Source organism: Theropithecus gelada, chromosome 15 (assembly GCF_003255815.1).
Source record: "Theropithecus gelada isolate Dixy chromosome 15, Tgel_1.0, whole genome shotgun sequence".
NCBI classification, from domain to species: domain Eukaryota; kingdom Metazoa; phylum Chordata; class Mammalia; order Primates; family Cercopithecidae; genus Theropithecus; species Theropithecus gelada.
This window is the reverse complement of record NC_037683.1, coordinates 100686074-100708633: the sequence shown is the minus strand read 5'-3', so window position 1 is coordinate 100708633 and position 22560 is coordinate 100686074.

Here is a 22560-nt window from a genome sequence, read left to right as displayed (position 1 = left end):
TTTTATTTTTAGACAGGGTCTGGCTCTGCTGCCCAGGCTAAAGTGCAGTGGCTTAATCACAGCTCACTGTAGCCTGTGGGTGATCAGCCTTGATCTCCTACCTCAGCCGCCCAAGTAGTTGGGATCACAGGTGCATCCCAACATGCCTGGCTAATTTAAAACTTTTTTTTTTTTTTTGTACAGATAGGGTCTTGCTATGTTGCTCAAGCTGATCTCGAATTCCTGGCTTTAAGCAATCCTCTCACCTCGGCCTCCCAAAGTGCCGGGACTACAAAAATGAGCCACCACAGTGTGCCAAGCTTTCTGTTAAAGAAAAGGTTTGTAGAATTTTCTTCAAAGTGATATAGAGAGTGCTCCTGGAATTCTTGAAAGAGAGTACATATTGATGTATGTGATATAACATAACATCTTGTATTTAATTTATGGTATGTGCATCCACTTAAAATCTTCCAAGTGTGGCTGAATGAGCTGTAGGAGAGATGGCAGAATTAACAACCTCTCAATCGCTGCTATGATAGGTTTGTTTAAAATAATTGTTTACAATTTTGTGTTGAAGGGCAATGTCTAATGCAATGACATGCAAGATACAGTTTTTTAAAAACAACTTTATTGAGGTCTCGTTGACATAAAAAGCTGCACATGGCTAATATGTACATCTCAATAAGTTTGGGTATAAGTATACATTTCTGAAACCATTACCACCATCGAGGCCAAAATAGAGCATGAGACCGGGCGCCGTGGCTCACGCCTGCAATCCCAGCACTTTGGGAGGCCGAGGCAGGCGGATCACAAGGTCAGGAGATCAAGACCATCCTGGCTAACATGGTGAAATCCCATCTCTACTAAAAAAAATTAGCTGGGTGTCTTGGTGGGTGCCTGTAGTTCCAGTTACTCGGGAGGCTGAGGCAGGAGAATGGCGTGAACCTGGGAGGTGGAGCTTACAGTGAGCCGAGATGGCGCCACTACACTCCAGCCTGGGTGACAGAGCAAGACTCCTTCTCAAAAAAAAAAAAAAAATAGAGCATGATACATTTTTTTTTACAAGCTTCCATCATCATATTTAACACAGGATGTAAGGCCATTAATTAAGTACCTGAAAATAGACAGCAAGATGCTGCTTTGCAAGGACATTATTCAATGGTTATAAACATGCAAATACACTAATAAACCATTTGTTAATTGGCACTGAAGGGTTATGCTTTGCCTATTATGATAATAGGATGTGACATCAAAGAGGTCCTGTGAGGATCTCGCAATGGAAGTTTTCAACTGATCCCTTTGCCTTTAGGTATATAATTTCCCATTGTCCTGCCTTCCCCTGGAGGTGTCAAAACCAGTGTTTACAGGGATGCGGATGTGATCCACCACTTAATTTTAATGGACAAACATATATGAGTTACATTTATGTTTTGGTCCCATGATAAGAAGATATGATTACCTAGGCGGACATTAAGTTTCTTTCTAACATCACCTCTCCAGTCTCATGTTTTATTAACATTTATGACTGCTGAGGTCTTATCTTTCCCTGTTTTATGCTTTCTTCAACAAGACTCCCATTTAATCTGGCAGGCAGAACGTGAGGGGAGACTTCCTTGGAGCTGTCCCCGAAGGTTGTCCCGAGTGACAGAATGCTGTATTTGGTTTGGTTAAACATTAAATGCCATGTCATTGTCAAAGTGGCCACATGACCTCACCACCTTCACAGTGTGGGTGAATCTCCCTTAACACTGTGAAGAAGGGAAGTGAAAGGGGAAGTGAAGAAAGGGCTACTGGAGGCATCTTCCTGGGCTCAGAATGGTCACGTGGCCAAGGAAACTTGCCGTGACCCAGCCACCGCAGAAACCACACACTCCTGGTGCTCTCCTTCCGGGTGTGACTCATGACTCCAGAGTCCTGGGGGAGAGGGGAGAGAGAGAGAAGCACTCTGATATCAGCGGTGCTATAAGAATCTTGGCCGGGCACAGTGGCTCATGCCTATAATCCCAGCACTTTGGGAGGTCGAGGTGGGCGGATTACTTGAGGTCAGGAGTTCGGGACCAGCCTGGCCAACGTGGTGAAACCCCCGTCTCCACTAAAAATACAAAACCTAGCTGGGCAGGGTGGTACACCCCTGTAATCCCAGCTACTCGGGAGGCTGAGGCAGGAGAATCACTTGAACCCAGGAGGCGGAGGTTGCATTGAGCCAAGATCATGCCACTGCACTCCATCCTGGGCAAAAAAGCGAGATTCCATCTCAAAAAAATTTAAAAAGAAAAAAGAATCTATCATATTCGTTTACAGATAACTTTTTTTATATAAACATTCTAGGGGCAGAACTAACAAAATAGAATCATATCTACACAAAGACTTTTTAAAAATATAAGGTATCCCGCATTTGCAAACTACAGCTAATTACTTACCTTTACCCTTGCTGTCTTTCCCCTGTCTTCTCTATCTCCTTAAAGCTGGTAAAGCTAGGATACTCCCCTCCACCTCCTCTCTCATACCCCTACTCCAGCACCAGGCTGGGCTGTACTCCCTGAGCTGTGAGTCTGTGACCCAGGCCGTCCTGCTGGGCTTCCAGGGGCTTCCCTGCGCTTCCTGGTTATCAAGGCGGCCTAGGAGAGGGTGCAGCAGAGCACGGGCCACACGCGACCCCCCTAGCACCCACAGCCCCCAGGTTGGCTCCTGCTCTGTGTGGGCTGGCCCTGGGACAGCCTGGCCTTCAGTCTTATTTGCATTCTGCTGTGAAGCAAAGATATATCTTCCAGGCCCTGTTCTCCCTGTTGCCCCTGAAATGGGGGTCTTGCCCTGAGCCCTATCTTGGGATGGCAGCCCTGATACTCTTGCCTAGTTTTTCACAACCCTGCTCCCAGGAGAGAGGGATGTTTATTTTCCTGGGATGGTGCTGTGGTGTGGCCCCTGTTTGGGTGAGGGAGAAGGGACAAGATGGAGGAAGGTGAACAAGATGGAGCAGTCCCTGTTGTTTCCGGGTTCTTCATCACAGATTTTCCCGGGAAAAATTCCCACGCCCGGGAAAAGAACCAAATCAACTGAGCATGCGCAGAGTGACATCAAGCCGGGGACACCGAAATTCAAGAACCCACTCCTACACACACACCCCAAACTCCTCCCCTTCCAGCTCCCAGGCATAAAAGTCCACCACTGGTAAGCGCCGGTGTGACTTCCTCGGCCCCCGCATTCGTGGACCGGAGAACCTCACCGAGAGCGCCCACTCGACTTCCCTGGCCCCCCACACCTGAGGACCAGAGAACCTCGCCCGAGAGTGTGCACATATTTGCAATAAAAGACTGCCACTTTCTTATGTACTTTGGCCTCATGTTTAATCATTTAGCTCTCCTAAATTAAATGAAACAAAACAGCCCCTAACCCAGGTTCCCCTTCAGGGATTGCAGGCTTCACTTCCTCAGCTAGCTGCAGGAAGTGCTCTTGGGACAACACCCTTAGCTGTCAGCCCACTGTGGGACTTGCCCCAGCTAAGGAGAGCCTTCTGGCCCAAGGCCACACCCCCTAGCTGGAGCAGGCTGCATCCACTGGAGGTGGTCTCCTGAACTTAACATAACTCTGAATGGGTGATCCCAGCTCTAAAGCTCCAGGAGGGGTTGTCTGTAGCCTTCATCATGGCTGCTCCACTTTGCGCTCTGCCCATCCTATCTCCTGTCCTTCCCTTCCTCAAGTATTAATCCCAAGGGCACTCGCTAATTAACCTCCTGCACACCGGTTTCCCCCAGACCTTGACCTCCAGATCTTCTGAAATGACAACCTCTGCTTACCTGTGTTCACATCTTCAAAGCCACCTGGATTCCCTTGCTAGACACTGCCCACCTGGTTGGCCACCCATTTTTCAAGTAATTCTTGAAATTAGACCAAGTTCTATTACTTCAAATATGGAGAAGAAGATAAGTTTGCTGAGGTTTTATGTAAAAGCTGAAGGAAGATTCCCCCTGCATGAAAAGCAGAAAGGACAATATTTTCTATGCCTAATGGATCTTGATGCTTTATTATAGCTATTTTTTCTCTTTTGTTGTTTTGCCACAGTGTTTTTACAATTATACTTAGAATCTGCTGACTTTTCTGGACAGATAAGGAGACCCATCTCTGTCTACTCTAAACTGTTTCTGCTTAGCCTGGCTGCTCTGGTTAATAAACATACTCTGAGTTCAGGACAGCCAAGGTAAAATGCCATATGCAAAGGCAGAACAAAACGGAGAGCAAAACAGCAGAACGGTAATGACCAACATACACAATTATTTGTCAGTTAAAAATATAATATTTTTTTCTGACCAACATATACAATTATTTGTCAGTTAAAAATATAACAATTTTTTTTTTTTTTTTTGAGCCTGAGTCTTGCTCTGTTGCTCAGGCCGGAGTGCAGTGGCACAATCTTGGCTCACTGCAACCTCTGCCTCCTGGGTTCAAGCAATTCTCATGCCTCAGCCTCCCGAGTAACTGGGATTACAAGTGCCCGCCACCATATCTGGCTAATTTCTCTATTTTAGTAGAGATGGGGTTTCACAACATTGGCCAGGCTGGTCTCAAACTCCTGACCTCAGGTGATCTGCCTGCCTTGACCTCCCCAAGTGCTAGAATTATAGGTGTGAGTCACCATGCCCAGCTAAAATAATTTTTTTAAAAAACTGCACCAACTGTCATTTTATCTTTTCTGTAATGATCCAGAAGGCACCATGAGATCTTGAAGAATTATGAGCATCTCTTATGGAAATTCCAGTTAACGGAGATTTGGGGCTGCTGGGATACTGCCGAAATCTGCTTTAATGCTACACAGAGAGTGAACATCTATCACATTGATATTCTTGTCTCTGTGTTTAACTTGAGCTGTTGAATTGACTTTTAAAACCATGCACTTTTGCCTCAACTCACTTGTTTGAGAGGCCAGTAGGTTAACTAGATAACGGGTTCTAGTTCTACCAAAATCTTTGTGAATCTGGGTCACTTTGGCAAAGCGGGAGGTTGAGTTGGATGTCAAGCCCTATGTCTAGGATTTCTCATAGTTTGCTACATCAGAGGAATCTCATTTTTCATTTTTAGAGATAGGGTCTTGTTATGTTGCCCAGGCTGCTCTTGAACTCCTAGCCTCAAGCAATCCTCCTGCCTCAGCCTCCCAAATTGCTGGGATAACAGGGGTGAGCCACTACACCCAACAACACCAGGGAAATCTTATTAGGGTTCTTAAAGTCAGATGGCTTTGGTGAAGAGCCTCCCGAGCTTTCACCTTCCAGTCTGTAGCTTATTCTAGGCAGTAGATTCATAGCTCAGCTTTTGGCTGGCACCTATCTTGAATGACAGATAAGGCCACCTACTTACCCACAGTGTTTCCCTATGAAGTATTTGTGTTTATTTGTTCTGCCTCCATAAAATTTTAGCTTTGAACTTCCAAGAAGAAAGAGAAAAACAAGAAAATGAAACCTCACAATTATTTAGTGGGAGTTGTACACATTGTTATGGCCACAAATTGTCTTTGCAGGCAGATGCTTCATTTTACATTTTGGCTCCCTTCCTGTGTAAACATGAGCAAATTACTGAAATTACCTATGCCTCAGTTTCCTCCTTAGAAAAATGACGATAATAGTATCTACCTCATAGGGTTTTTGTGAGTTTTAAATGTCTGTATAGCCTGGAACCTGGCATACAACAGAGCCCAATGAACGTAGATTTTATTTTTATGATCTGATTTGCTGTATCATGCCCATCACATAAAATTATGAGGAATGGGATGATTACTGTTATATATTGTGGAGATACAATTAAGATAAAAATAATGACAATGAAAGGGCACCATTTAATTTTAAATGATAGCTAAATGGTTACCCTATATTTCCTGTTATCATCATGATCATAGAAGGGAGAAAGACTGGCATTGACTCTAGCAGGCAGGTCTAGAGAAGAGATAACAAGTGAATAGATGACAATTTTATGAGCTCAAAGTGAGCTCAGAATTCATTCCTCAGCAAAAATAGAACAGTACAGATTTTTCACATACTCTACGTTCTGAGAGGAAAAAAATAACTCACTGAGAGAAAAGGATAAAATAGTGTAGGAGTATTTCAAAGTGGTCGGGGAAAGAAAAGTCTTCTGGTTGCTCCTTTGAAGTTCGATTGAAATGAGTCTATTCCCTACCCAAGAAAAGAAGATATGATTTGCAGTGTATATTTAATTTTTTTCTAAAAATATGTAGCTAAGAGAAAGCCAAGGAAATATTTTCATTTAAGAGAAGCCAACTTTGGTGTTGTCTTCTGTGTGGGTGGAAAGTGCTGTGTTTTTATTCTTGCCTATCAATAACCAAAATTCAGAGTCTCAATATTCTCATGCAATGATTATAACCTTATCTCGGTCTTTGGGGAGGCTAATGTTCAAAGCAGTCAAGTTCTCCAAGGATAATGTTTCTTTCTCCAGTTGATGTGTGCATTTCCCTGATGGACAACCAAGAAGTTACTTCTACTATTCTACCAACATTTTTCACTGTTTGAAATTAAGCCCCATTCCACTCAGAGGTTGCATCTGAACATACCCTTGACACATTCTCCTTGGTATGTTTGGAGCAAGGCCGGAGGCGTGCCGCATGCTGGGGTGGACAGAGCATAAGTTTAGAGTCAGATAAACCAGGTTCAAATCCCAGTGCTGCCACCTTACAAATGAGTAAGCCTCAGTTTACTCATTTGTAAGAGGGGATAATGGTATCTATCTCATGGGGTCTTTGTGAGAATTAATGAGGTCATGTATGAGTTCATTGGGGAGGTATGAGTAGGGCGTAAAGCTCTGGAGATTTCACACTGCCTGAATTCGAGTTCCATTTCTGTCATAGTTGTGTGACATTGGAAATACTGAGGTTGGTTGTCTTTATCTATAAAGTGGGGAGAATGGTAGCTCCTGCCCCATTAGGGTAGTTGAGATGATTAAAACTAAATAATAGGCCAGGCACAGTGGCTCATGCCTGTAATTCCAGCATTTTGGGAGGCCGAGGCAGGTGGATCATCTGAGGTCAGGAGTTCGAGACCAGCCTGGCCAACATGGCAAAACTCCATCTCTACTGAAAATACAAAAAGTAGCCAGGCGTGGGGGCGGATGCCTGTAATCCCAGGTACTCAGGACGCTGATGCAGGAGAATCACTTGAATCTGGGACGCGGAGGTTGCAATGAGCCGAGACCGCACCATTGTACTCCAGCCTGGGAAACACAGCAATACTCTGTCTCAAAAAAAAAAAAGAAGGAAAGAATATATGACAGCTAACATGTGCTTGGTTACTGTTAATCAGCATTATTTCTTTTTGGTCTTCTCTATTGAGAAGGCTTTATTTCTTTGCTCTTTTATCATGGGGATTGTTTTCAACCCTCTAAGTTTCTTTGACTTTTCATTCTCCTGGACTTCCGAAGCAGTTTTTTGCACCTCTCTGACAGCACTGTTTCCGAGGGGTATTTTTATGTGTCGGCTTTGCTGGGCTATAGTACCCAGTTATTCAAACACTCATGTAGGTGTTGCCATGACGGTAGCTTGTAGATGAGGTGAACACCTACAATCATTTGACTTTAAGAAAAGGAGATTTTTCTGGATGACCCGAGTGAGCCTCATCTAGTCAGTTGAAAGTCCTAAGAGCAAAAACTGGGGCTTCTAGGAAAAGAAGAAATTCTGCCTCAGGACTGCAGCATCAGCCCCTCCCTGAGTTTCCAGCCTGCCGGCCTGCCCTGTAAATTACAAACACACCAGCCTCCACAATTGCATGAGCCAATTCCTTAAAATAAATAAAGATTTCCTTATCTGCTACTGGTTCTCTTTCTCCGGAGTGCCCTGATAATTACATGCTACCTGCTTATTCATTATGATGATGATTATATATTTATTGGCTCTTGTTTTTTACTTTGTGTGAAAACATTAGTTGTATGCATCATTTGCCCTCCAGGACAGGAAGCTACTGGAGGGCAGGACACGTTATATAGATCTTGGTGTCTGTCCCAGTTCGTGCCTGGGGCTGCATCTGCTCTATGGTGGATTGAGGCCATAACTTTTCATGCCCCAGGGTCACGGCTCTACACGCTCCCTGCATCTGAATTCCGTTTGGCCATTTCCACACGGGTCGATACAGTGTTTTTATTTTTTATTTTTATTTATTTATTTATTTTTATTATTTTTTTGAGACAGAGTCTTGCTCTGTCTCCCAGGCTACAGTGCAGTGGCACGGTCTTGGCTCACTGCAACCTCCGCCTCCCAGATTCAAGTGATTCTCCTGCCTCAGCCTCCCTAGTAGCTGGGACTACAGGCGCGTGCCACCACGCCGGCTAATTTTTTGTATTTTTAGGAGATATGGGGTTTCACCGCATTAGCCAGGATGGTCTGGATCTCCTGACCTCGTGATCCGCCCGCCTCAGCCTCACAAAGTGCTGGGATTACAGGCGTGAGCCACCGCACCCGGCTTGTTACAGTGTTTTTAAAAATTTTAAATTAGTTACCAATGTTTTAAAAAAGGAATATTTCACATAAAAATGTGTGGATTAAGCATGTAACGTCAGTAGATTTGGAATCATCAAGCCCACATTCCTTCATGGCAACAGTTGGGTGGAGTTTCGCGGGGGTTGCTTGTCCAGACGTTTCTTTTTTTAAAAAAAGTATATGTATATTTTTAGAGACAGCATCTTGCTGTGTCTCCCAGGCTGGAGTCCAGTGGTGCAATAGCTCACTGCAGTCTTGAACTCCTGGGCTCAAGGGATCCTCCCGCCTCAGCCTCCCAAAGGGCTGGGATTACGTGCATGAGCTACCATACCCGACCTCTGTGTCTCTTTTAAAAGTTGTGGGGAGGCTGGGCATGGTAGCTCATGCCTGTAATCCCAGCACTCTTGGAGGCTGAGGCAGGTGGATCACTTAAGGTTAGGAGTTCGAGACCAGCCTTCTGGTCAACATGGTGAAACCCCGTCTCTACTAAAAATACAAAAATAAAAAATTAGCCAAGTGTCATGGCGCATGCCTCAGCTCTTCTGGAGCCTGAAGTGGGAGAATCGCTTGAACCAGGGAGGAGGTTGCAGTGAGCCGAGATGTCTCCACTGCGCTCCCAGCCTGGGTGAGAGAGTGAGACTCTTGTCTCAAAACAAAACAAAACAAAAACGCTAAAAGTTGTGGGGACCTAACAATCTGCAGGGCCCCTAAGATTATGTGTGTGTGCGTAGATACGTACTTTTTCATCTAAATTTTTTATAACCTAAGTATTTCGTTAAATAACCTAGATTTCTGTACCACTTACATTCCAGAGGGGAAAACAAATACTAGAGGAAAGGGCCTTGAATGTAAAATTCCAGCAATGACAGGTTGTGACAGTGTTTTGGCTCAAATCCTCCAAATGAGACCAACGCCTCGACTCAAATGAATTGTTCATGGAAACCGCAGATGCATTTTTTTTTTTTTTTTTTTTTTTGAGACGGAGTCTCGCGCTGTCGCCCAGGCTGGAGTGCAGTGGCGCGATCTCGGCTCACTGCAAGCTCCGCCTCCCGGGTTCACGCCATTCTCCTGCCTCAGCCTCCTGAGTAGCTGGGACTACAGGCGCCCACCACCGCGCCCGGCTAATTTTTTGTATTTTTAGTAGAGACGGGGTTTCACTGTGGTCTCGATCTCCTGACCTTGTGATCCGCCCGCCTCGGCCTCCCAAAGTGCTGGGATTACAGGCGTGAGCCACCGCGCCCGGCCTGGCAGATGCATTTTTATGGTATCAAGTAGATTTAAAGTTACTGTGAAAACTCAGGGCTGCTTTGAGTTCAATCCCCTGCCAAAGCAGCCATTTCTCATTTTCTATTTGTTTACTGTTTCTCTGGTCCTATTTGCTTTGCTTCATTGTGCTTAATGAAAGGATTCTGAAGCCTCTCCTGATTCATTTCAAATTAGAACCAGACTGAATTAACCGCCAAAAATGGACTATTATGGTCTGGTCTCTGTGAAATGATTTAAGACCCAGATAAGTTATATTTTCTGAAACTAGAAACTTGAGACTCTTTGTTAAAACATTAAGCGGGTACAATTTCAGGCCTGTGGGCATGTATTATGGGCAATCTAAAGACAAGTGCTAGCCACATTCCTGGGTGGGTTTGCATCATAATGGAGAAACCAGAAGAAGGAAAATTGCCTACCATCTTGGCCTAGGAGTAACTGCCAGGAGATAAAGGGCCGAGCAGTGATGGACCCTCCTGGTTGAACAATTCTTAATCAAGGAACACTGGGCTCATGGCTGGGAGCCTGTCCCCACATCTGTTTGGGGCCTCTAGGGTCGTCAGAAGAGCTGACAAGGGGTTTTACTGACCATCTTGTGAGATGTGCATGACAGTAGTACCAATTTAAATTATTAGGTGATGGAATTACTGGGCTTATTTAAAAAGGAACTACAGGCCAGGCAAGGTGGCTCATGCCTGTAATCCTAGCACTTTGGGATGCTGAGGCAGCCGGATTGCTTGAGCTCAGGAGTTCGAGACCGGCCTGGGCCACACAGTGAAACTCTGTCTCTACTAAAATACAAAAACAATAGCTGGGTGTGGCAGAGTGCACCGGTAGTCCCAGGTACTTGGGAGGCTGAGACAGGAGAATCACTTGAATCCTGGAGGCAGAGGTTGCAGCGAGCCGAGATCCAGCCATTGCACTCCAACCTGCGTAACAGAGTGAGATTCCGCACCAGCCCCCACCAGAAAAAGGAACTATAGGGAAGGAACACCAGAAAAAGGAACTTCCCTTCCCTGTAGGGAAGGGAAGCCTTTTCCTCTAACCCCTGAGGTTCATGTCAGTTTATCCATGAAATCAACTGACAGCAGGCAGATTAACAGAAGAAAAGGCATATAAATTTATTATATGCACAGAGGCATCACAGGGGAAAAAAAGTAGCTATGGGAAAAGCCAGTGAGATTTAGGAACTTGTATACCCTCTTCCTATGGGAGAGGGGAGGGGGGATATTGGCAATTTAGGGGAGAGTAAATGGTTTTGGGGGAAAGATGGATAGGCCCTTGGAAGAACAGATGAGAGCTGGCAGCAAAGTTTATCTGGGTGTGGAACTCACTTCTAGCCTCCTCTCCTGTGATAAGACTTAATCTTCTCTGGTTGATGAAACTCCCCAGGTGGGGATTGATGACAACTGAGTTTCTTCTGGAGGATCTGTCTTTAGGCAGATAAGAGGAGTTTAGAGAAAGACTGCATTTGTTGCTTTTCAAGAGCCTTCAGCTGAAGGCAATCAATATACCAAAGGAGTATATTTGGGGGTGGCATTTTCTGAACTTCTTTGCTCCGGTCCCCTCAGCTGTACCATTTTAGCACGTCCATCTGCTAGCACTGCTGTCTCTTTGCCTGAAGGCTTTCTCTGTCTGCTGGAGCTCACAGCACATGGTAGGACAGAAGTGCCTGGGAATGAACGCATGTGCCCCTCCTAGCAGCTTTCAACGAAGGGCTAATGGGAAATGGTGTATAAACACCCTAGCTCCTTCACCCTGGGTGGGGGACATACCTTCCAGGCACATATTTCACACTATTTCCTGAAGTTCCCAGCAGGACTAAGCCCCAACTGCCCACCATGGCAACTGGTTCCTAACATACCCTTTATTGCCCTCCTTGCCTTCCCGGCTTCACTTCTTTTTTTTTTTTTTTTTTTGAAATGGAGTCTCGCTCTGCCGCCCAGGCTGGAGTGCAGTGGCCGGATCGCAGCTCACTGCAAGCTCCGCCTCCTGGGTTCATGCCATTCTCCTGCCTCAGCCTCCCGAGTAGCTGGGACTACAGGCGCCCGCCACCTCGCCCGGCTAGTTTTTTGTATTTTTTGTAGAGACGGGGTTTCACCGTGTCAGCCAGGATGGTCTCGATCTCCGGACCTCGTGATCCGCCCGTCTCGGCCTCCCAAAGTGCTGGGATTACAGGCTTGAGCCACCGCGCCCGGCCCGGCTTCACTTCTTTACTCCTCTACCAATATTCTTGGGGATCTCCTTCCAAATAGACCACTTGCACTTGAACCCCAGTCTCAGGAAGGGCCTCTAGGGGAACCCAAACCAAAATAGCATCTATTTTCCAAGTTTCTGCTTTGTCTGTAGAATAATACTTTGCGTGACTGGGTTGTCATACGTCTGTGTTCATTCATTCATTCATTGACTCATTTCCTTTGTCAAAAAGAAAAAAATATATATTGATTGAGTGCCTACTTGATGCAAAATCACTGAGCCAGCTGCTGGAAAGACAGTGGTGAACAGACATAGGCCCTGCCTCGAGAGCAGCCTGTCCCGTAGGAATGCAATGTGAGCCACATATGTAATTTATGGAAAAAGAAGAAACTCAGTGAGTCCAACAGACTGCCATTTGTATGTGTGCTAGGCCTTTGGAATCCTGTGCTCATTCTCCATTTGCAGTTGTGCTCTGAACTAGCCATAGTTCAAGTGCTTAATAGTCACATGTGATGAGAGGCTACTGGATAGAACAGCCTAGTTCTTAAAGTTTACTCTAGTGAGGACAGGGGCATCAGGTCCTTTAAGAGGTGATCAAACGGTAGGAGATTGCTCACCTAAACTGTTGGTTCTCCAGCTTGGTGAGTATGCAAACGGCCTGCAGAGCCAATAAGAAACATGGAGTCCAAGAGTCATGGAAATACAAGGCCTGGGCCTTCATATTTCACCAAGTTCTCCAGGTGATCAGGATACACACCAAGGTTTGACAGCTGCTGCCCTACTTCACTCCCTGACCTAATCTCCCGTCTGTCAATTCTTTATGTAAGGCACTCTTTGCCATCTTGTTTGCATCGTGGATATACCTAAAAAATACGAATGCTTGGGTCTCATCCCCCAAATTACTATTTAAGTGGTAAGAAGTGAGGCCCATCTAGCAAGCTATTGAAGATCTCCCCAGGTGATTATAAGGAACAGCCCAATTTGAGAACCACTGGCTTAAATTATGGTAGGTAATAAAATAACACATACTGTTTAGTTTTGTAAAAGTATCATTTTATGTAGGGGGTGCCAGAAGGAAGACTCTTGAAGGAATGGACACATTTTCCATCCCATGAGAAGTGATTATGAATATTCTTTTTTCTTTTTTTTTGAGACGGAGTCTCTCTCTGTCGCCCAGGCTGGAGTGCAGTGGCGCTATCTCCGTTCACTGCAAGCTCCGCCTCCCGGGTTCACGCCATTCTCCTGCCTCAGCCTCCCAAGTAGCTGGGACTACAGGTGCCCGCCACCTCGCTCGGCTAGTTTTTTGTATTTTTTAGTAGAGACGGGGTTTCACCGGGTTAGCCAGGATGGTCTCGATCTCCTGACCTCGTGATCCCCCCGTCTCGACCTCCCAAAGTGCTGGGATTACAGGCTTGAGCCACCGCGCCCGGCCGATTATGAATATTCTTTACGTTCATTCTGTTACTGGAAAGGGGTCCCAATCCAGACCCCAAGAGAGAGTTCTTGGGATTTTGCTCAAGAAAGAATTTGGGGTGAGTCCAGAGAGCAAAGCCAAAGTAAGTTTATTAAGAAAGTAAAGGAAAAGAATGGCTACTCCATAAGCAGAGCAGAAGCACCGGGTGCTCAAACGAGTATACTTAGAGTTGCTTCTTGATCATATGCTAAACAAGGAGTGGATTACTCATGAGTTTTCCAGGGAAGGAGTGGGCAATTCTGGAACTGAGGGTTCCTCCCCTTTTTAGACCATAGAGACCATTTGTAAACTGCCATGGTGCTGGTGGAAGTGTCTTTTAGCATCCTAATGCATTATAATTAACAACTAATGAGCAGTGAGAATGACCAGAAGTCACTTTTGTGGCCATCTTGGTTTTGGCCTTCCTCTTTTTTTTTTTTTTTTTTTGAGACCGAGTCTCGCTCTGTCACCAGGCTAGACTGCAGTGGCACAATCTCGGCTCACTGCAACCTCCACCTCCCAGGTTCAAGCGATTCCCGTGCCTCAGCCTCCCAAGTAGCTGGGATTATAGGTGTGTGCCACCATGCCCAGTTAATTTTTGTATTTTTAGTAGAGACTGGGTTTCACCATGTTGGCCAGGCTGGTCTCAAACTCCCGACCTCAGTGATCCTCTTGCCTCAGCCTACCAAAGCGCTGGGATTCCAGGCATGAGCCACCACATCGGCCTTTTGGCCTGCTTCTTTACTGCAACCTGTTTTATCAGCAAGGTGTTTGTGACCTATATCTTGTGCTGATCTTCTATCTCATCCTGCGAGTAAGAAGGCCTAACCTCCTGGAAATGCAGCCCAGTAGGTTTCAGCCTCCTTTTACCCAGCCCCTAATCAAGATGGAGTCGCTGTGGTTCTAATGCCTCTGACAAGTCTGCTCGTCTCTATTTTCTGACTTTTCTAAGTGTGCATGACATTTGAAATAAAGATGATAAAACAAAAGCCAATTAAAGAAACAATATAAAAGTTGGATCTAGGTTTATCTGAAATTTTTTATTTAGAAAAATTCTCAGGAAATTGGTTTGTTCAGTGAGTAGGCTTTTGAAGACTAGGCCAGATGTTTCACTTGCGTCCATGTGAAGAGACCACCAAACAGGCTTTGTGTGAGCAACAAAGCTATTTATTTCACCTGGGTGCAGGGGGTCTGAGTCCAAAAAGAGAGTCAGAGAAGAGAGATGGGGTGGGGCCATTGGCCATTTTATAGGATTTGGGTAGGTAAAGGAAAATTACAGTGAAAGGCGGTTGTTCTCTGGCTGGCAGAGGTGGGGGTCACAAGGTGCTCAGTGGGGGAGCTTTTGAGCCGGGATGAAACAGGAGAAGGAATTTCACAAGGTAATGTCATCAGTTAAGGCAGGAACAGACCATTTTCACTTCTTTTGTGATTCTTCAGCTACTTCAGGCCATCTGGATGTATACGTGCAGGTCACAGGGGATGTGATGGCTTAGCTTGGGCTCAGAGGTTTGACAAGATGTACTGGTGGGCCTCACTACTCTCATTGCTGGACCTCTAGTCAGGTGGGCCTGCTGAGGTCCTGAAGCCTACTCAGCACCTGAGCGCAAATGCATGATGCTTTTTGCTGAGTTTGGTCTGTTAAGAAGAGAAAAAAAAAAAAAAAAAATCCCGGCTGGGCACGGTGGCTCATGCCTGTAATCCCAGCATTTTGGGAGGGCGAGGCAGGCAGATCACTAGAGGTCAGAAGTTCGAGACTATCCTGGCCAACATGGCAAAACCCCATCTCTACTAAAAATACAAAAATTAGCCGGGCATGGTGGCACACGCCTGTAATCCCAGCTACTCGGGAGGCTGAGCCAGGAGAGCTGCTTGAACTCAGGAGCAGGGGTTGCAGTGAGCTGAGATCGTGCCACTGCACGACAGAGCGAGACTCCGTCTCAAAAAAAAAAAAAAAAATCTAAAATATTAGGCATTGGCTTCAGGCATAAACCAGCTTGCATTTAAATTAAATATTGAGTGACTTTAAGGCTATAAACATTGATCTTCTCTTAGACCAGTCGCATTTATGTCTGAATAGTCAAATTTAGAGGTGCTAAAGTTTGTATAGATAGTTTATATAGATGTTTATATAGATAATGCCCCATGCTTGACATTGATCTGAGCACTTTAGTGAGCCTATCGAAATGGAGCCAGGTCTTCTATTTTAACTGCTGTGTAACATGGTGTTTCAATGGATTCATGGAAGTCACATAAGGTGTCTTTTAAAGTTCACTTTGAAAAATTAAAATGAGGCCAGGCACGGTGGCTCATGCCTGTAATCCCAGCACTTTGGGAGGCTGAGGCGGGTGGATCATGAGGTCAGGAGATCGAGACCATTCTGGCTAACACAGTGAAACCCCATCTCTACTGAAAAAAAAAAAATACAAAAAATTAGCCGGGCGTGGTGGCAGATGCCTGTAGTCCCAGCTACTCAGGAGGCTGAGGCAGGAGAATGGCATGAACCTGGGAGGCGGAGCTTGCAGTGAGCCAAGATCGCGCCACTGCACTCCAGCCTGGGCGACAGAGTGAGACTCCGTCTCAAAAAGAAAAAAAAAAAAAAAGAAAAATTAAAATGAAATTAAGCTGAAACCGTTGCTGTCTTTTAAAAAGTTGTCCAACAGCAACTTGATCTGGTCTTATGGAAACGACGTATTTAAAGCAGAGGAAGGGGCAATATTTTCATTGTTTGGTTTTTGTGTCTTCATTGGTTTTCAGAGCTATGTTTATGTGTTGCATTTTGCATTCCCTTCATGGTGAACTTGACCTGAAAATTTTTAGGGCGGTCAGGTGTTAAACTTCTTTTAGTACCATGCAAACTGGTTTAATTCTTCCAAAACAGGTTTTCGCTTTGGAGTATAAAATGACAAGGGAAATGAATGTAGCCAAGATCCTTATTTGAACCCATTCAGACTGGTCTAGACCCATCCAATGAGCTGGGGGCAGGTCTTGAAGGGGTGATTTGCATGAGCTGATTTGCATCAGCCCTGTGTATTGTTAAATGAAAGGTAAGGATGATTATCTTGGCCTGGGGGAAAGAGAGAATTGGGAGGGTGTTTTGGTGCTGGGTGTCCACCTTGCTGGCTCTGGTGGAGACATTGGTGCAGACTGCCAACCTAAAATAATAAAAAAAAACCTCAATCTAGTTTAGAGAGTTTATTCAAGTGCAAAAGTTAAGGACTGCAGCTGAGAAGACACTTCCAAGTTGCCTTGGGGAGTGCTTCGAAGAACAAAAGAGAGGCTCACATTTTTTAATGAAAAACAAATCAGAAGGGGCTGAATACTAAAGTCGTTTGTCAGGAATTCTCATTGGTTTACGGAAATAACATTGGTTAGTGATTGGCCATACACTTTTGAACTATAGAGCATGTGGCATTTTCTGACTACTTGGCTTCCGGCTGTAAGAGGTCATTATTTAGCTCAAAGGGGAGTGAAAGGACTGCTGTTAAATTTAAGTGTCTTTCTGGGCCTGATAATTTGAGAGACTCCTTTCCTCAGATAAAAGATTTTTCTTTTTCAAGACTCAGCTCCCTTCAGCTTCAGGTGACAAATTGCATCCCAGTATCAGCCAAGTTTTCTGCCCAGTCTCCAGAGAATGCACCACCAGCTGTCACGGAGGCTTGACACCCTTGGGAGCATCCAAGAGAGTCTTGGGAACGGACTTTGACCTTCCTCTGATGGGCGCCGGCAGCAGGGAAAAGTCCCTGAGTATCATCAGAAAGGGAAGAAAACACCGAACAGAAAGGAAGAGCGTGTAGAATGTGGCTGAGGCCAGATGTGACAGCTCACAGGAGACACCAGTAGAAACACACAGACATAACTTGTGACATTTTCCAGTGTTCTAAGACAGGTCAGGTCAAGACTGTGGGCTTTCCCCATTCAACCACTCCATTCATACTCATGTGTGTTATAGACAAATTTAAACTGGAATCCCTTTGATCCAGGAAAGTCGATGTACATTAGCAACAGAAATGCTTGTTTAGCCAAATAGGTCCCTAGGTAGTAAAGGGACTCCACACAGCATTATTTCTAGTGAAGTCTTTGATTCACAGAAAGATTCTTAGAAATCTTACACTAGAGTGTAACAACAAACAAGCAACTGTCTGGATTTTCATGCAGGAAATGCTCTTGGCCAGCAATCACCCCTTCAGGAAATTTTCAGAAATGAAGTTGATGCCCAAAGAAGTGTTGTTTGGGGAATACCTAGTAATTAGTTCCAAAATCTTACCAAACAGCAGCACAGGCCTATAATTTCTATGTAAACTCAGCTCACTGTTTGAGTCATACTACGTTTCTTTTTTAGCTCAAGATTTGTCATCCACTACAAAAACCTCCTTTGGCTATACAAAATAGACAACCACTTGAAATTGCTGGAGGGAAAAGCCAGTTTGCACAATGGGGGTGGCATGTTTGGGTGAGAAAACCAGAGACTCAGAATCAGGAAATGCCAGTTCCTCCCTTCACTCCTGTGACCTAAAGAAAGCACCTTCACCTTGAGAGTCTGGCCTTTCTCTTTTAATTTTTCTTTTTTTTTCTTTTTTTGAGATGAGTCTCACTCTGTCACCTAGGTTGGACTCTAGTGGCACGATCTCAGCTCACTGCAACCTCTGTCCTCTGGGTTCAAGCGATTCTCCTGCCTCAGCCTCTCGAGTAGCTGGGATTACAGGCGCCTGCCCCCATGCCAGGCTAATTTTTGTATTTTTAGTAGAGATGGGGTTTCACCATCTTGGCCAGGCTGGTCTTGAACTCCTGACCTCGTGATCCACCCACCTTGGCCTCCCAACATGCTGGGAATGTGTGAGCCTCCCCGCCCGGCCTGGCCTTCCTTTCTTGTAAAATGAGAGGGTTAAGTCGAGGTTCGTAGTCAATAACTACATGTTCAGTCAGTAACAGATTCATATCAGGGATCTCCATAAACTTTCCCCAACCCAGTCACCACCATTTCCTTTTAGGACTGTGGTTTTCAAGGTCTGCTTCAGTCTTCATAGCTTTACATGTCTGGGAACTTATGTATTAAATTTTTTTGTAAGAAAATTATCCTGTGTGTAATGGAAATGGAAATATCTCTTACTCTTCTGATTTCAACCTGCTGAATAGAAATATTCACATAACACAGCATTTATAAAATAAAAATCACTCATAAGCTTATCTTTCAGCAGTAACCACAGTTCATATTTTACTGTGGCAGCATCTAAACGTGTTTCTGTGGAGACCCACACACATTCATTTTTCCTAGGGTATTTTCAGAAGTCTTCCTAGTCTCCATCTGCTTTGTTTTCTTGTTTGCCACATGTTATGTGGATCTCTTTCCATGTCAATATGAGATCTCTTAATGTCAAGAAATACAGATCAAGTCATCATTTTCATGTTCAACGGTTTGAGAACATTCCATCACATAGTTAAATTATAATTTCTATAACTCTTCCCTATTCATGGGCATTGAGATTGGTTCCTTTTTTTTTTTTTTTTTTTTTTTTGAGACGGAGTCTCGCTCTGTTGCCAAGCTGGAGTGCAGTGGTGTGATCTGGGCTCACTGTAACCTCCGCCTCCAGGTTCAAGCGATACTCCTGCCTTAGCCTCCTGAGTAGCTGGGACTACAGGCATGTGCCACCATGCCCGGCTCATTTTTTGTATTTTTAGTAGAGACGGGGTTTCACCATGTTGGTCAGATTGGTCTCGAACTCCAGACCTCGTGATCCACCTGCCTTGGCCTCCCAAAGTGCTGGGATTACAGGCATGAGCCACCATGCCTGGCCTATTTTTTTTTAATTTTGGTATGAAAACGAAGCTAAGCCGGGCACGGTGGCTCAAGCCTGTAATCCCAGCACTTTGGGAGGCCAAGATGGGCGGATCACGAGGTCAGGAGATCGAGACCATCCTGGCTAACACGGTGAAACCCCGTCTCTACTAAAATATCCAAAAAATAGCCGGGCATGGTGGTGGGCGCCTGTAGTCCCAGGAGGTGGAACTTACAGTGAGCTGAGATCCGGCCACTGCACTCCAGCCTGGGTGACAGAGCGAGACTCTGTCTCAAACAAAAAAAAAAAAAGAAAAAAGAAAACGAAGCTAAGAGGCCAGGCCTGGTGGCTCATGCCTGTAATTCCAGCACTTTGGGAGGCCGAGGCGGGCAGATCACTTGATGTCAGGAGTTCGACACCAGGCTGGCCAACATGGTGAAACCCTGTCTCTACTAAACAAAAAATTAGCTGGGTGTGGTGGCGTGCACCTGTAGTCCCAGTTGCTCAAGAGGGTTAGGCATGAGAATGGCTTGAACCCAGGAGGTGGAGGTTGCAGTGATCTGAGATTAAGGCACTGCACTCCAGCCTGGGTGAAACAAAGACTCTGTCTCAAAAAAAAAAAAAAAAAAGCTAGTATAAATATCATTGTTTATTCAATGCTTATTTTTCTAAACTCTAGCTATATTGGCATTATCATCCTTTGAGATTTTTATAAATCATCAAACAAAAGATGACATCTTGTTTTATTTTTATTTCTTGGACTACTGGCAAGGTTGAACATTCTTTTATGTGTCTATTGACTATTTTACTTTTTTCATTTGTAAACTGGCTATCTATACCTATTATACCTATTTCCCATTGTTTTATTGAAGTGTGAATTTTTTTCCTCATTGCTTTGTAAAGATTCCTTCTATATTAAGGATATTCTTATGAGTTTTAATACAGACCATATACCTTCATTCTCAAATTACGCTCATTTTCAGTTAAAGTTCAATTCACCCGTTAGCATATCATTTATATATATTTTTATTACTTTTATTTTTATTTTGTTATCTTTTTTTAGATGGAGTCTTGCTCTGTCGCCCAGGCTGGAGTGCAGTGATGTGATCTCGGTTCACTGCAACTTCTGCCTCCTGGGTTCAAGCGATTCTCCTGCCTCAGCTTACCAAATAGCTGGGATTACAGGCATGCGCCACCACGCCCAGCTAATGTTTTTTGTATTTTTAATAGGAACGGGGATTCATCATATTGGCCAGGCTGGTCTCGAATTCCTGACCTCAAGTTATCCACCCGCCTTGGCATCACAAAGTGTTGGGATTACAGGCGTGAGCCACTGCGCCCGACCCTAGCATGTCATTTATCAAATTGATATTTGAAGTATGTTGGGAATAGGAGATTGCTATATGTGGAAGGTCAAATCTTATTTTCTATGGTAAATTAATTTATTTTCAAAGTTTACTTTTTTCTATTTCTTTCATTTCACTCCCACTTTTCATACAATACCTTTTCCTCAGCTCCCAGCTCCTACTTCAGTTCCCCAAAAGTGAGGCTATTAAGATGCTCACTGATTAGAGGATTTGAACATTTTAAAAGAGAAGTGGGTGGTGACGGCACATTATTGAAACTTGAAAGAGAGCCAGTGTGATATAATTTCACATCGGGAGCTGATCACTATGGCAACGAGGAACAGATTTTGAAAAATAAGTTTCAATATAATAGAATTAGGAGAGAAAAATTGATTAGAAAAAAAACCTGACTGTCTATCTTTTGTTTTACTTTCAGCTTGTTTATCATACGCATCAAAAATCTAATACATTAGCACCCAAGAAACGTGTTTCTGTTTCAAAAGCAAATACATTTTAATTATGTTTACATGGTATAAAGCCACAAAGAGGAAAGAGGAAATGCTTTGTTTGTAATAATAGTGACAGTATCTCTTTGGAGTCTTTTATTTCAGAAGAAATAGTTAAATTTAAAATATATGCATAACTTTGAGTTCTTTTTCTAACTTATTTATTCTTTTTCTTTTTTTTTTTTTTTTTTTTTGAGATGGAGTCTCACTCTGTCACCCAGGCTAGAGTGCAGTGGCACGATCTCGGCTCACTGCAACCTCCACCTCCCAGATTCAAGCGATCCTTCTGCCTCAGCCTCCCAAGTAGCTGGGACTACAGATGTGCAGCACCACGCCTGGCTAATTTTTGTATTTTTTTTTTTACTAGAAATGGGCTTTCACCATATTGTCCAGGCTGGTCTCGAACTCCTGACCTGGTGATCTGCCCTCCTCAGCCTCCCAAAGTGCTGGGATTACAGGTGTGAGCCACTGCGCCCAGCCTTGCCTTAACCCATTGAGCCACTGTGCTAGAAGTTGAGTATACAATTAACCCTTAAACAACCCAAGGGCTAGGGACACCACCCCTCCTCACAGTCAGAAATCTGTATGTAACTTCTGACATCCCCAAAACTTAATTACTAATAGCCTACTGTTGACCTTACTGATAACATAAATAGCCTATTAATACATATTCTGTATGTAATGTGTATTATATATTATATTCTCTTTTTTTTTTTTTTTGAGACGGAGTCTCGCTCTGTCGCCCAGGCTGGAGTGCAGTGGCGCAATCTTGGCTCACTGCAAGCTCCACCTCCCGGGTTCACGCCATTCTCCTGCCTCAGCCTCCCAAGTAGATGGGCCTACAGGCGCCCACCACGGCGCCCAGCTAATTTTTTGAAGTTTTAGTAGAGACAGGGTTTCACTGTGTTAGCCAGGATGGCCTCGTTCTCCTGACCTCGTGATCCGCCTGCCTCGGCCTCCCAAAGTGCTGGGATTACAGGGTGAGCCACCGCGCCTGGCCGTATATTGTATTCTCAAAGTAAACTAGAGAAAAGAAAATGTTATTAAGAAAATAAAGTTTGAAAAAGAAAATCATAAGGAAGAGAAAATACATTTATTAAGTGGAAATTGCTCATCATAAAGGTCTTCATCTTCATATCACTGAGGAGGAAGAGAAAGAAGAGGGGCTGGTCTTGCTGTCTCAGGGATGGCAGAGGCAAAGGTGGTGGAGGAGGTAGAAGGGGAGGCAGGAGAGACAGGCACACTAGGTGTAATTTTTGTGGAAAAAAAATTCATGTATACATGGACCCATGCAGTTGAAACCTGTGTTGTTCAAGAGTCAGCTGTACAACATCGGGCAAACCCAGACATGGTCTCTATTCTCATGGAGCCTTTCATTCCATAGAAGATATTTTCCCATATCCTTAAATACTCCTCAAATAATGAATTTAATAGTACAACATTGCAGTGTTTGCATATGTATTAATTTGTTTAATGACTCTACTGTTAACATTTAGACCAATTTTAATTTTTCATTATGACAGATGATTAAGAGCTTATTTGTATATTAATCTGAGTTTCTGGTTATTTCTTACGT